Raw genomic sequence first — 15,318 nt, forward strand, 5'->3', positions numbered from 1 at the left:
CCGCCGATGGCATCTTGGACCAAACCCCGGGGACCCAGTGATCACAGATAACGTCACCCGGGGCCGGCAGGCTCTTCCAATTTTGAACAAATGACAGCGTTTACCAGGGCCAGGGCCAGGCCTGTTCTCTGGTGGCCCTGGCATGGCCGGGAGGCTGCCTGGGACTGTGGGCGCCACCCTGACCCAGGTCAGCTGAGCAGGGACGCCCGTGCTCCCCGTGGCCAAGGGTGGCGCGGGCGGGAGGTGGAGCAGGGAAGGACAGGTCAGCCTCAGGCCCAGTGTCTCTGGCCACCTTCGCGATCACCCCAGTGATGAAGTCGCTGCGGGGTGGGGTGGGCCGGCGGACGCTGGGCTGCCAGGAGGTGTGGCGGGCACCTCTGTGGGCGCGGACTGCACCCTCCAGGGAGGCAGAGGGCTGTGCGGAAGAGCTGTCCCCGCAGCCCTAGCCCTGGCCACGTGGAGAGGACATCTGGGCCTCTGCTGGCTCAGGGTCCATGTCCCTTCTTCTGGAAACTTCTTGGTCTTCCTTGAAGGGACTCCCCTGACTCCACCGTCAAAGTCAGAGCATTCGCTTCAGGCAGAGCTGACCCCAAGCCCCAGCCTGGACCACAACCCTGAGCACATGCCCGGCTCAGGGCTGGGTTGGCGTGGGAGCTGGGCCAATCAGAGTCAGCCTGGGAAAGAGATGGTCTTTGCAAACTGAGATTGAAATGGGCAGGGGGAGCCCTGAGGTGTGGACAGACTCTACCCCAGCGTGAAGCCAGTAAGTACAAGTGAAGTGGAAGGAGAAAGATGGAACAAGAAAGAAAGGATATAAATGACATCCCTTGAGCACCTGGATCCAGCTCTACCTGAAGCCCAACGCCCGGCCAGTTCTGAAAGCTGCCTTTCTATCATTGCAACCCAAAGAACTGATTCACTGTTTTCACTCCTACACTCCAGTCACGCAGTCTAGTTGCAAATTCTTAGAAGCGCTTAGACATCTTCCCTCCAGACTGTCCCTTCAGGCAGTAACGTCTCTCAGATCCCAGCCCCCCTCACAGTCTCCTCTTGAAACCCTGTGCTACCTGCTTGCAGGAGCCCCCAAGATGCAGTCTCGAGGTGTCGTCCTTCCCGCCGTCACAGCACACTGGGGGAATTGCCATGGGCCCTGCTCTGCATTCAGCCCTTCCCTCCAAGCCCTGGGACACCTGCTCCCGAGGCTGCTCACCATCCCCCGTCCACAGGTGGGATGGACGTGGCCGCTGTGCTCCAGCCCAAGGCCCGGGGCAGTGCAGGCCTGCAGGGCCCCTCTCCGCCCGTGGTGCCTCGGGGCCTGCCGCGTCCTTCTCCCACAACTGCAGTTAGTGCCCAGGTTCCCCAGAGAAGTGAGATCCCGCAGGGGTGTCCCCTGTGATGGGCTCCACTCAAGTAACCGTGTCCTCATGGCGGGGTCCCCCGCCTTTTTAAGCCTGAATGATATTCCAGGGCGTGTGTCACACGCCATCTTTAAACTGAGGCTGGAACTGATGTCCTCAAGGAAGGTTAGCCACTCGGGAAGGGCTCATGGCCAGCCCAGTTCCTTCCAGGCCCCAGGAGGGAGGCGCCCGGGTGGAAGAGGAAGTCAAGTTCAAGTTGAGGCCCAGCCTCCATGGCCCCCCCAGGCTGTTGTCTCTAGGGAGAAATGAGAGGCGGGTTGGGGGGTCTGCGGTGGCCCCGTGGAACCGTCCTCCTCCCCAGTCCCTCTGTCGGCTCCGAGGACCTCCTCTGAGGCGGGAGCCAAGCTGGCAGCCACGGTGCCCCCTGACCCCTCTGCCTGCCCAGGACACTGGCCAATGGGTGCAGAGGGGCGGGGGAGGAGAGGGCCCACCAGAAACTGTTGGTGGAGACCCCAGTCACAGGTGACGCTGCCACTCCCCCGGGGATCTGTGAGGTGTCAGGACTGTGGGGAAGGGACATCAGGGACCCAGGGGCAGTTCAGGGAACTGAGCCAGAGACCCAAGGAGGAAAGGCACGGAAGGGTGCCCTGGGCCCACAGGCGGCCCCTGGACTGCCCTGGGCAGGCCAGGCTCCTCCCGCAGGCTGGGACCGGGTCCGCGGGGCAGGAGATGCCCTGCCCACGCTCCGGGCCTGTTGGTGTCAAGGTCAGCAGGAGTCTGATGCCCGTGAGAGCCTGTCCCTCCAAGGCCCGTCCCCAATCCTCCGTCCCCTTCCCAGCACCTGGAAAACGGAATCCACCCCAGACCCAGCCAGCACCCGAGCTGTGAGGGCCAGCGGCTGCCGAGCGTCCTCCCAGGCGCCAGCGGGCAGGACGGCTGTTCTTGCTGCAGGGAGTGAGAAGGCGACCTGGCTAGGACGCGCCAGGCCAGGCAGCTCTGCCCAGGCCGTGCCCAGTGGGAGGTCACCCCACCACCCCCCGAGTTGCTTAGGGCCTCACCAAGCTGCTGAGGCTGGCCTTGGACTTGCCATCCTCCTGCCTCAGCCTCTGGGTCGCTGGGATGACAGGTGCTCAGCACCGCGCCTGGCCTTGATGTCAGGTCCACCCTCCGCCGTGGGAAGAAGGCAGCCAGCCGGGGACAGTGTGACTAAAACCAGGAGACCGGTAGACCTGATGGGAAGCCCCAGCCCCAAGCCACACCTGACACTGCAGCAGAGACCAGGCGACGTCCCCTGCAGGGCCCTCGGTGACCAGCCAAGCCCAGACCAGGAGCGAGAGGCACAGGTCTCCCCCCAGCCCTGGACAGGGCAGTCTTTGCAGGTCACCCTCCTGGGACCTCATCCCAACCCGGGGCTGGGGACCTGGGCCCTCCTTCCTTCCGGCAGAAGGAAACCCAGGGCAGGGCCGCACCTGGGTCCCCTCCGTCCCAGCAGGACCCAGCCCGGGGCCTGGCTCTCAACTCAAGTGTCCAGTTGAAGTCCGTGGGACCAGCACAGCCCAATGTGCGCTGGGGATTCTGTCCCTGGAGCTGGGGACTCTTGGGTCCTCACCAGCTCTGGAATTCTGGGGCTCTCTAGAGTCACGTGGTGTCCACAGGCTGAGGACAGGCTGGGTGGCAAGGGGGGCACACCAGGAGGGGAGACCCAGTCGTGCCTGGTGCCACAGCAGGCAAGCCTCCCTCTGAGCCACAGGCTGCCAGGGCATGGGGAGCCCCGGGGGACACGCCCACATCCCAGCTGGCCTCATGGTCGGTCTGTTCCAACAAGGTGAGGGCTTAGCATCTGGAGGTGACGGAACTGGGCTCCAGCCTCAGACCGCTGAGTTCAGTCCTTGTTCTGCTCCTGGTTGGCTGTGTGACCTTGGGCAAGCTACCTTACTTCTCTGGGCCTGTTTCTTTCTTCCACGTTCAAGGCCAGCCCTTCCTGGAGCCTCACACGACAGCCCCTTTCACCCACTTAAGGCTCCAGCAGCACTTCCCGCTTCCCTTCCGGTACCACCCACTTCCCTTCTTTCCCAGGCCACCCTTGATGGCATCCGGCATCTGGCCATGTTGATTTCTCCAGCCTTAAAACCAAACAAACTACAACGGACCTCCTCACGCCACCCCCTGCACCTGCTTCCTCTGCTGCCTCTCCTAGCAAAATCCCCTTGCAGAGCAGCCAGACCCGTCTGTGAAAAGCAGCTGGCCTCTCTTCCTAGCCTCTCTCCTGGCCTCTCTTCCCAGCCTCTCTCCTGGCCTCTCTCAGGTTTTCATCCTCATCCCTTCACTAAACAGCACTCTTGTCGGGCGGGGCTCTGCCCTGAGCCCCTCAGCCCTGACCTCTGTGCCTCTGGCTGTCCCCGTCACATGAGGAGAAACGGACCCAGGAGAGGGTGGGCTGGGGTGGGGTGGGCGGGCGCCGCTGTCCTCCGGGACCTGCATCTGCATCCCGGGCGCGTTCTGCCCACGCTCTGCCCGTCCTGCCTGCCGTCCTGCCCACTTAATTGAAGCCAATTATTTCATACAAAAGAGCAGAGGACGGTGGTCATTCTGTCTTTGTCCCAGCCACAGGGCCCTGGACACGGAGCCCGCTGCCTTTGTTTCCTGAGCTGCTCATTAGAGACCAGCTGGGCCTGGCGCGGGCAGCCGGGGCCATTTGCTAGGACTTCTGGGGCGGGGCCTGGCTGTGGGCACAGGGTCCCTGATGAGGGACAGAGGGCAGCTGGGAGGCCGGAGGCCCCGGGGGCAGGATAGAAGCAGCCCAGGACCTTGAGAGCTCATCCGCCCAGAGGCCCAGCGTCCTGGCTCCGTGCCCAGGGTGGCCACGGTTCTGTAAGCCACTAGGTGTGAGTACCCAGCACAGCACCCGGGACTCGGAGGGAACTCGCGTGGGCTGCTGGGTCCGATGGGATGGTCCTTGGTCACTATTGAAACGGCGTGGCCTGCTTTGGAGGCCGCACACCTGGTCCTGAACCTGTCCTCGCCTCGTCCCTGCTGTGTGACCTTGAGCCTGTCTGTGTGACCTTCAGCCTGTGGAGTGCCCTCTCGGAGCCCCGATTCCTCGCCTGTAACAGGGCAGTCACAGTCATTTGAACCCCAACGTCCTGCCCCAAGAGCGGCAGAGACAGCAGGGACACGCCAGGGGCTCAGGCGGCAGCAGGTCCTGGGCTGGGGTACAGCTCAGTAGCACTTGCCTAGCACGTGGCCACGGTCACCCAGGGTGGCCCCCAAAGGGCGGCATTGGTGCCTGAGTCAACGCTGGGATGGGTGACTGAGGCACGTCACTCACTCTCTCTGGGCCTCTGGTCCTCGGCTGGAAAGTGGCAACGAGGTCCACACCCTCAGAGGGACTGGGGCAGGCCCTGGAGGAGGTGGCATCGAGGGAGGGGTCTGCAGGAGGGGGGCCAATGGGAAAGCAGGGACAAAAATCCCAGAGGACAGGAGCGTGGGACGGGCTGGAGGCCAGCAGGCAGCCCCCTGGGTGGGCAGGGTTGGGGGAGGCGTGAGGAAGTCACCCGAAATGAGGAGGCCCTAACGCACCGGGGTCCTGGAGACCTAACTAGAATGGGCTTGGAAGAGCCACCTCCCGGCTCAGTGTCCACTGTCACTGCAGAGCGGTCCCCGGACACCTCCTTGCCAGGCCCCAGCTCTGCAGCAGAGCCCTCCGTGGCTCAGGGCAGGGCTCCCCACCGGGTCCTGCAGCGTGATTGCCAGCCGCTGGGACCGTCCTGGGCTTTGCAGGACAGTGAGCAGTGTCCTTGACCTGCCCACTAGACGCTGGTAGCATCTCTGTCCCCAAAACGTCTCCAGGAATGACAAAATGTCCAACCAGCGGGTGCAAAACAGCCCTCAGTGGGGACTCACTGGCCTGCGCCTGCCTCCCTGGCCCCAGGCTTGGTGTCCTCCCGTCCTCTTGGGGAGGGGCTGGCCTCCTGCCCACTTCCGGTCCCCAGGGGCAGGTGGAGCCCGCCCTGGCTCACATGGTCCCCAGCCGTGGGATGGACCTCAGCCCCCGTGGGAGCTTGTTCCTCCAGGACGGTGGCCTCAGCACCACGGCGGCCCTCGTCCGTCACTGTGCGGAGGACACACGCGCCACTCGAGGACCCGACGTCAATCTTGGTGATGATGATAGATAGCAGTGGTTTTCCGGAAGGTCAGCAGACCCTGGGCGGGGAGGGACAGGGAGTTGAACTGAGAGATCAGCCTCTTGCTCTGCCGGGGACCAAGCTCTGTGTCTGTTATTTTTAATTTGTCACAATTTCTCTCCGGTGATGCTGCCAAGAGTCGAAGGGGTAGAGAACGAGGCCTCCGCCCGCGGTGCCTGGCGAGGATTTCATTTCTGCATGTTTGGCGGGGACAGGCCGAGCCTCCTGTGATTACAGCCCAGGGGACCGCACGCGGGCGGGGGGGGGGGGCNGCACGCGGGCTGGGGGGGGGGGGCTCGCCTCGTGTTTGTATTTTAAATTCCATGAAAATATCAAAGGCATCTGTTTATGTGGCTCCACGGGTCCCGTCATGCCGGAGCGTGGTGTTGACCCAAAGTGCAGTTCGGGCCGCCCGGGGACCAGCTCCAGGCCAGGGCCCCTGTGGCCTGTGGCCTCGTGGACACGAGCGTCTTCCAGGTGAGGCTGCATCCTCGGGTGGACGGTGACATCCCGCTGCTTCCTGGGTACACAGCCGACCGCGGTGTTTACCGCAGCTGGGGCTTGGGAGGGCGGAGGGCAGCCAGTTCCCTGGGTGGAGCTGAGGTCCTGGGATTTCCAGATTACAGGGTGTGCTCTTGGGGTCACGAGGGCCTGCGGTTTCTAAACCGAAGAATGCGACGTGTCCCCCAGGGAGGTGGTTGACATCTTGTGCAAGGTCACGAGCGCCGTAGCGGCAAAGGCCTTGGACTGCAAGACTTTCTGACCAGAGCACCCTCGAGGGGCCTGCGGAAGACGTGGCGTGCACCCCCAGGCCCCACGCGCACCACGTCCCCGGGGATGTGTGTGGCGTAAGCGGAGGAGGTGGCACTGAAGGAGGGGTCCTGCATGGTGCATGGGCTGCCCGGAGCTGCTGGTCCTCCACCTGGGCCCACGCAGACTCCTCTCCCAAGGGGCAGCAGGCCAGCAGGCCACCCCTGTGGGCCCCTGCTGCCTTCCAGATGCGAGGCCCGCAGGTGAATGGCCAATGTCAGCTGCCCCTCGAGGAGGTCACAGCCCACGGCCAGAGCCGGCCACATAGCAGCCATCATCCTTGTGCTCCCAGGTGAGGACAGAGCGGCCTCCCTGTCCCTTCAGCTCCCTCCCTGCAGCGGGCTCCCTCCCCCTGAGCAGACCTAGCGCCCTGTTTCTTGCTCTTTCTGTTGGGCTTCTGCGGCTTGAAGCGGCTGCTCCCCAGGATGCTCAAGGGCCACGCAGTGCTAAGGACACGCACTAGAGAGGCTGCGGAGGACCTTAGTGACAGTGCTGTCAGCCAAAGCCCCAATACCAGTGGGTCATCCCTAGGCACCGAGGTGGGTGTCGTCAGATGGAAACAGACGCAAGCAAAGCCCCACACACACTGGTGGCCAGGCCCTGGCCAGTCTCACAGGCACCCGACGGGGCTCCTGGGGTCCTAGGTCTCTAGAATCTGGCTTAGAAAAGGGACTCCAGGTGGGCACGTGCTTTGGTCCCCGGGGGCTCCTCACTCCACACAGGGAAGCTGCTGGAGGAGAAGGGGAAGGATCCGTCGAAACGGCACCATCCAATATGGGGACCCCGGAGCCTCCAACCGCGGCTGCCCACGTGGGGTAGAGCCTGGGCCTAGGAAACGCCCGGCCTTTAGAGACTCCCGCTGGGACATATTACATCTCAGGAATAATATTATGGTGGTGGCTTGTTTAAATGTCCACTTGGGACACAGTCAACATGGAATATTATTAAAATCTGCTCCACTGTGTCTCTGTACCTTTTTTGAAAGGGCGACTTGAAAGTGGACACTGCTCCTCCCACTGAATTTCGAATTCAATTGCAGAGTCTGCTTTAAAAGTCGGCGCCCAGGGCAGGGGCCTCAGGTTTGCAGGCCTCAGATGGGTGGTTCCCGTGCCACCCGTCCCAGAGCCAGAGAAGGATGGACGGACGGTGGAACAAGGGGCGCAGACACAGCCACCGTAGGCCAGGCCCTGGTGGCCACCAACCTGCTGACCGCCGTCCTCCCAGACTCGGGTCACTGAGCGGTTGCATGACGTCTGGTCGACAAAGAACTGAATGTACAGACAGGCCTCGCAGGGTTACAAAAGCCAAAAAATCCCTCTTGCCGTCTTGCCGGATGACTGTCACATAGCGCCATGTCTTATTCACGAGCTTGCGGTGCAAACCAACCCACCGCGCTGCCAGACGGCGGGACGCACCAAACATACAATTACCAGCAGCGCAGGGTATTGGGTAATGAATGGCTGGGCCGCTGGTTATGCACTTACCATACTTTTCATAGCTATTTTTTGAAATGTATTTCATCTACTTAAAAAAAAAAAAAGCGTCCCTTAGAACAGTGCACTGCGGAATGGCGCCGGCCTCGTCCACCTTGGGCCCGTGACCCTCCCCTGCCCGGCTTTCTCTTGTGTTTGATTGAGCCTCCTGTCGTCTATCTGTGGTGGTCCTAGGAGCCCAGCCTCTGAGTTGCAGGTGGTGCCATCTGGGTTTGCGGAGGAGCACTCCGCGGTGTTCACAGGGTGACTGAATCGCCTAAGGACAAGTTTGCAGAACCTACCGCTGTCATTGAGGAACACGTAGTTGTGTTCATCACATTTGGGATTTATTGATTTAAGGATGGTTAGGATTTCCACAGGTGACCTCGGAAGAATAGCATGGAGGATTGCAAAAATAGCCAGGAATTCTTTCCCTCCCATCAGGAAGGGAAGTGTATCCAGGCAGGGTGGTGCTGCACACCTGGAATCCCAGCTCCTCGGGAGGCTGAGGAGGAAGGATCAAAAGTTTGAGGCCAGCCTCAGCAACTTAGTGAGAACCAGTCTCAAAATATAAAAAGGCTGGGGAATAAGCTCAGTTATGCAAGTGGTGGTTCAATTCCTGTACCCTATTGGCAGGGCCACATTTTTTGGACAATGGACATTACTGAATGTGACTCAAGCAAGGGCTTGAAAAGTGCTTGTGAGCTGGAACCTCCTTATTGTAGCTGCAGCAGGAAGTCTGTGCCTTGGGAAGAAGCCCCATGACCCCACTCGTTGCCTTCCTGTTCCCACTCACTCTGCATGTGATTTTGAAGTTCCTCCCATCGAGGGGTGCAGTGATTCCCCATCCCTGAACCTGGGCTGACTTGGACATTTAATAAGATCAGTCAGATGCAGTGGAAGGAGCTGTGCCTGTTCTAAGCCTTTGCTTTCTGCCAGCGGCCATGTGAGTAAACTTGAGCTACCTCATCGCTGCAGGAAAGACCATGAACAGCAGAGCCAAGTCAGCCCAATTCTTCTCCATAAAGCTGTCCGAGACCAGCCGCAGCCAGCTGGTGCACTGACTGCAGATTCATGATCAAGTCCAGCGAAGATCAGTCACGCCGAGTCCAGAACATCTGAACTGCTCAATCAACCTTCAGACTTGTGAGCTAAATCAGTCCTTGTTGCATTATTAGTTTGGGGGCTGTTTGTTACGCAGCCAGTGTTAACCAATGCCGTCATACAGATACAGATGACATTTGAAACTGGATCTCTTATATTTATCCCAAAACTGAAGATCTGAATCACCACACCCAGATCTTTGGGGTGAGATGGAGAGAGCCAGCCTAATGAGGTCAGTATGATCACTTTCCTACCAGCAATAAGAGTGGCTGCCCCGTGCTAAGCCACCTTCAAAAGGCACGACATCTGAACTTTTGGTCTCAGGATTAAACGTTAATAAGCAGCCTGTGCTGTCCTGGGGTGACAATGAGTCTTTGAGGTGTGGGCTCTGCTCTCTTCCTCATCGACTATGATCAGCTTCATCCCTCTCTGCCTATTGTTAGGACCCAGGAAGGTGCTACCCGTCAGATCTCCTCCCTAATTACCCGTCCTGGGGGACCAAGCACCTCCCATTTTCCACTATTCTGCAAGCACCTGACATTTGCAAACCCTCCCCCAAAGCTCTGTTCATCCAATTCATCAGACGACTTGCTTTGGGGAGGAATCAAAAGCCTCTTTGATGATCTAGTCACCACGGTCCTCAAGGCCCTTGTCTCCAGGGTGTTAGAATAATTTCTAGATACGTATCTGGCCCATCCCGCTGCACCTCTGTGAGAGGTGGGAGTCATGGGGGGGAAAGAAGGAAGCGGGTTTCTCTGACTCTCTCTGTCTCATCCTAAGTGGGGCTCACACAGAGAGGTTAATTAAGTTTTCTGCTGCTGCACAGAGAGTTACTACAGATCTTGAGGTTGAACCCTGGACACGCCTCTGTTCTCTCTGTTTCTGCAGGTGGTAAGCCTGGACGTAGATGGCTCGGCTGGGTCAGCTCTGGGGCCTCGCCAGGCTGTAGTCCGAGAGGGGTGGGCTGCGGTCTCAGCAGAGGCTTGCCTGGGGCAGAGCCGCTCGGCTTGTCCAGGTGGACGGAGCGGCTTCTCCGCAGCCCTGGGGTTGGAATTACTGTTCCTCTGCTGTCCGCCAGTCAGGCCGCTCTGGGGGCCCTGCAGTCACCCACCACATGCCTCCCTCTGTACGATTCCCAGGACGGGCAGCTTGTGGACTCTTCAAGGCCAGCGGGAGCCTCCTCTCCCGACTGGGGGCTAAGACGCAGCCTCATCTCACGGAACACCAGGAGAGCCGCGTCCTCCCTCCGCCCTGTTCCCTGGTCAGAAGCCCCTGCAGGCCCTCGTCACGGCCTGGAGCCCAGGAGGTGGGATGTCACTGGGGGTCCCTGTGGAACCTGTCCATCAAGCTGAGGCCGATGTCACACAGCAGTGGGCGCCTGGGACACCTATGATGGTCTCTCGGGGAGGGGGTCTTATGCATGGGGCCCCTGGACACACCCACCCCGGGGCACCCAGGCCTGGCCCGGGGCATGCTCCTCAGCAGAGGCCACGATCCTAGGTCTTGGGTCTCGCGTCAGATGTCCGGGTGGAACCACAGCAGGTTGCAGCTGAAGAGCGGCTCTCCTCCACTTAGGTGGCCATCAGTCTGTCCAATGAACACACCGAGACCCACCCTGGGGGCCCGGCGTGGTGGCGCACACCTGTAATCCCAGCGGCTCAGGAGGCTGAGGCAGGAGGACCACAGGTTGAAGGCCAACCTCAGCCACTCAGCAAGGCCTTGAGCAACTCAGTGAGACCCTGCCTCAAACAAATGGGGGGCGGTGAGGGGATGGGTGTTGGAGCTGCCTAGGGGTTTGTCTGAGCCATCCAGGCAGGAAAGCTGCTTCTCTGGGAAGCCCCGGGTGAAATCCCTGGTTCCAGAAAGCCCAGAGCCCGAGGCCCTGCCTCAGCTCAGCCGCCGGAGACGGGCGTGACCTGCCGGGCACCAGACACCCGTGTCCCCGCTCCTGTCCCGTTTTCCTCAAGAAGCTCCTCTCTGAATCCTCTGGTGGGTCTCTCCTGGTTAGGGTCGGCCCGTCCGACCACCTGTCAGGCCCTGGGTTTTGTGTTGATTTCTTAGTGTTACTTTCACGGTCGTCATCTCCAGCGGCCACACCCCCAGCGTCACCCACTCCCTCCCCACCCGGGTGCGGGCAGAGCTGGGGACCTGGCCCCGGGTTCTGCGCCCTGGGTTCAGTCCTGCGGCATCTCATCCTTCCTGCCGAGGCCCTGAAGTCCAAGTTCAGCGGACCCACACGGGACGCGGGGTCTCCGGCCTTGCTCTGGTCCTGGCACTTCCCCGTCTAGGATTCTGCGTCGCCCTGTCCTTGTCTGGGCTCTGCAGTCGCACCCCGAGACGCGGGGCTTCTCCCGGCTCGGCCCAGGGCCCAGGGCCCAGCAGGGCTCTCAGACCCAGCGGTCCTTGAAGGCACTGTGTGAGCAGACGGAGCCAAGAAGGAACAAGCGCCTGGGGCGTGTTTAGGAGCGGGGCAGTGTGGCCTGCTGGTTAGGGACCCGGGCGCTGGAGATCCCTGTTCAGCTCCTTGCTACCCTGAGGCCTTGGGCAGGGACTGTTTTCTGTGGCCAAGTCCACACCTGTAAGACCCCTCATGGGGTCGTTTTTTGCATTAAAGGAGTTGGATTCTCTACCGTGATTTCAGCTGCAATAGTATACAGTAAGTACCCAATTAATGCTAGTTCTCTGGCTTCAGTGGTGTTGAAAACTGGCCCAGAACGTACCTCTGGGGCTTGCAGTGTAGTGGGGAGGCCTGCCGAGGCCGTCACAGTGCGGCGTGGGATCGGAACCCTGCTGTGGACCACAGGCGCCAGGGAGCTGGGGAGGTGGAGTTGGCAGACCTGGTCTGCAGGTGCTGGGACAGTGGTCCCCAGGAGGCGACATTTCAGCTGATGGTTGGGAGTGAACGGGGCAGAGGTGACGGAAGAACTTTCCAGGCATCGGTTGGCATGAGCAAAGGCCCTGAGGCAGAACACAGGACTGAAGGAGGCCACCGGAGCCTGGAGCGGCAGGGGGCGCAGGCGGCGGAGCTTTGGATCCTCGTGTGGAAGCAGAGCGCCTCTTTCTTGGACTCCCTCAGGTAGAATTGTCCCCTCTTGTGCTCTCACAGCCTGGTTCAGGGAACCCTGTTGAATCATCACCTTGTTAAGTCACTGAATGGCTCGGAGGGTGATGCGCTGGACCGTGGCTCTCTGAGCAGGGCCCTGTGCTCCAAGGGCCTCTGGACTCCTGCGGGCCAGGCCAGCCTCCTCCAGCTCCGGGCGGCCACCCCGCCCCCCTCTGTCTCACGGCTGCTCCGTCCTGGCCTCCTCAGCCTGGTCCACTTCTGCGTCCCTCACAGCCTTGGGGACACAGGACCCTGGCGCTTAGGGAGGAGGCTGGGGTGGCCAGCTGGAGCACTGGCCTATTGACCTGGCCAAGACAGGTTCCTGCTGCACAGGTGAGAAAAGCCCAGAAGGCCCGGAGGACAGCCGGGCTGTGGTGCGTGCTGGGGGCCTGGGTCCCCGCGGGAGGACCAGGCCGGGGGTGGGTCTGTTTCCTGTCGGCCTGCGGCTGCCTGGACAGGGCAGAGCTGGGTGCTGGGACTCCGCAGGAGGCTCTTGTCTGAGCGCCTGGGGGCCTGGGGCGGGGGAGGGCTGTGGAGTCAGCAGTCTGAGGCACGAGAGGCTAATCACAGATAATCACCGAGCAGAACCGACTCGGGCCAGAGGGCGCCTGCAGCCCAATTATGAGCAGAACAACTAATGACAGCCCCTGGCAGGGCCCTGATTGCTGTTCTCACCCCCACCTCAGGGCTCCAGGGGCCAGCTGCTCCCCACCGTGGGGCTAGAGGCTGGGAGGCCTCCTCCGGCCTGGGGCCAGGGCCTGTGCAGCTGGAGAAACAAGCAGCCGCACAGCTGGCAGAGACCCAAGGCCGGGAACACAGCCCCAGCCATGTCCACCCGGGGCCCCAGCGCAGACCCAGCCAGGGCTCCGCCTCACCTCGCAGCCCGGGGGGCCTCCCTCCTTTCCACAGCCAGGCAGGGGAGGGGAGGACAGACCGCCTGTCCTTGAGCACTTCATTACGCCAGGTAACTACAAATCTCCACACTGCAGCTGAGGAAACAGAGGTTCAGAGAAGCTAAGTGCTGTTCCCCAAGTCACACAGCTAATAAGTTTAAGGAACCCGATTCCAATCCAGGCCCCTCTCACTCCAAAGTCAGATTTTGTTTCAGAGTCTGGGATGTGCGACATCCTCGAGGGGAAAGGATGCACCGGGAGGAAACAGGTGAGGAGCTGGAGCCTCCTCTGGGTCTGTGGAAATGGCCCAGTCCCCAACCGGATACGGGGACGCGTGGACGTGGTGGTCAGCGATCCTGACCACGGGGCAGCACCAGCCAAACTGCAGATGGCCATGAGGCCCAGCCAAGCCCAGCACAGGTCCAGGAGACCGGAGCCGGCCTCGGCTTGCACTCAGCCTAGACGGCTCTTCACCCTCAGGATGAAAGAGACAGGAAGAGGGGGGACGGGAGGAGGGAAGGATGAAAAGATGGTCTCGGGGCAGAGTTCTCAAATGAGCTGTGTCTGAAAAGCTCATTTTTCAAATGAGCTCCGCAGGGATCCTACAAGCCCACTGGTGCTCGGCCACTCAGCTGTGCGAGGCCCGGGGGACGCCTTCAAAACGGCTGACCAACGACCACTGGACATCAACAACCAGTGGACCTCACGCAGAGAGAGAAGGCCCGAGGCCACACCTGAAGGGCCCCGCCCAGTCTCCCAGCGCAGGTGGCACAGGTGGGGGGACCTGGGGGGACCTGCCAGGGCGAGGCCAAGAGCCCCTGCAGGGTGTCACAGGCTCTGAGGGAGTTGAGTCCCAAGGTCCAGGACATGCCCAGAACTGGAGCCGAGGAGAGCCAGTGGGGGAGGGCATCCCAGGAATGTCCCCACCCCAAGGTGCCTTCCTTCTTGCTGGGCTCCGTGGCAGGCGGCCCCTCTCACCATCAGGCCACGGAGTCGGTCACAAGCAGCAGAGTCACGTCAGTCCACGCCAATGGCTTCTCCTGGGTGCAGGAAGGGAGGGTCCCGTCCCCTTGGCCATTACCTGGCTACCACAGGCGGGTGACAATGAGAGCGGGTCTCACAACAATGTGGACACACACAGACACACACACACACACACACACACTAACTCTATACCGTCCCAAAGTGTATCTCAATCTTTTACATATTCCTTGCATGGAGGATGTACCCAAGGCCAAGGCCACTCTAGTGTGAAGTTCAGCTGAGCTCTGGAGAGAGCCAGGCAACCACGTTCTCCAGGAGGAGGCCGTGCACAGGGACAGCCAGACGCTCCTCACACATCTTCGGGCTCTTGGACCACTGGACGCCAACCCCATTCAGGCAGGAGTGACAGCTCCTATGTTGTATTTCCAGCCAATCCGCACGTTGTCTGTACCACTCGATTCACCAATGAAACTGCACCCTACACCTACTATGCAAATGAACAAGCCCTCTGGGGTGCTGATGGGAGAGGAGACCTCAAAACCTCAGAGTTGCCCCTGTGCATTGTGGGCTTCTGGTCAGTCTCTCAAATGCTGATCACGCATCCTGGGGTCTGTGTTCTTCAATCTCCCGCAATCTCCTACCATCCGACAGTGTAGATTAAAAGTAATTCACAGGATATGTCACACTGTCTCTCTGAAGTCTTCTCAAGTGAGTCACAGGCAATTTCACGCCATTTAAAGAAAAGAGCAAGCTCCACAAAGCCCAGGACTTGAAAGTGGCCTTGGAGCTGGGACTGGGGCCTCCGCTGGAGTACAAGCTCAGGCACCGTGTCATTTAAAGAAAGAACCTTCAGGACTTTGGAGCGTGACACTGAACCAGACTTTGCCTGCTCGTTTGAGTTTTGGAGACTCTTTAGCAGTAGTTGTTGTGCCCAAAAAGATTACTCAGAAATTGACTTTGAGCTTAAACAACCGGAGTTGAAGGTATTGAAATCGCAACCTAGTTCTCTCTTAAGGTTTCAAGTTCCATTACAAACCTTTTTCTGTTTATATGGAGCCGATTTAGCAAGCACGTCCAAGAGCTCTTTGAAGGGTATTTGGTTCTGGTTACAACATAATGAATTACACACAGCTCAGCAATTTATACTGAATTTATAAATTTAATGTTTTCACTGTCTGCAGGGGGTCCCTGGAGGGGTTACCCGGGTCCCGGTACTGTTTGCTTTCTTGATCAGGTTCCATGGGTACTCGGAACTCTTCGGAGTGTGAGGTACACCTCAGTACAATTTTTTTTCAAGTTATTTATTTGATTTTCCGTTAAACTCATTTGCCTGTTTTAACAAAATCTCCCTGGATACCTCATTAGCTTTCATATATCTATTAGATGAAATGTACAAATACCGTGAGCCCG

At 60.0% G+C, this 15,318-nt stretch overlaps 1 long non-coding RNA gene across 3 annotated transcripts; it reads left to right on the forward strand.

Annotated features, from left to right (window-relative positions):
• Positions 1-11,672: 11,672 nt before the first annotated feature.
• Positions 11,673-15,051, forward strand: LOC125612102. 3 transcript variants are annotated; one of them, XR_007342414.1, is made up of 3 exons: positions 11,673-12,364; positions 13,128-13,698; positions 13,909-15,051. It is a non-coding gene; the product is annotated as an uncharacterized LOC125612102 (long non-coding RNA). The 3 variants fall into 3 exon arrangements; XR_007342413.1 differs by having other exon boundaries at positions 13,128-15,051; XR_007342415.1 differs by having other exon boundaries at positions 13,140-15,051.
• The last annotated feature ends 267 nt before the right edge of the window (positions 15,052-15,318 follow it).

The sequence above is a fragment of the Marmota marmota genome, unplaced genomic scaffold (genome assembly GCF_001458135.2).
Source record: "Marmota marmota marmota unplaced genomic scaffold, marMar, whole genome shotgun sequence".
Classification (NCBI taxonomy): Eukaryota; Metazoa; Chordata; class Mammalia; order Rodentia; family Sciuridae; genus Marmota; species Marmota marmota.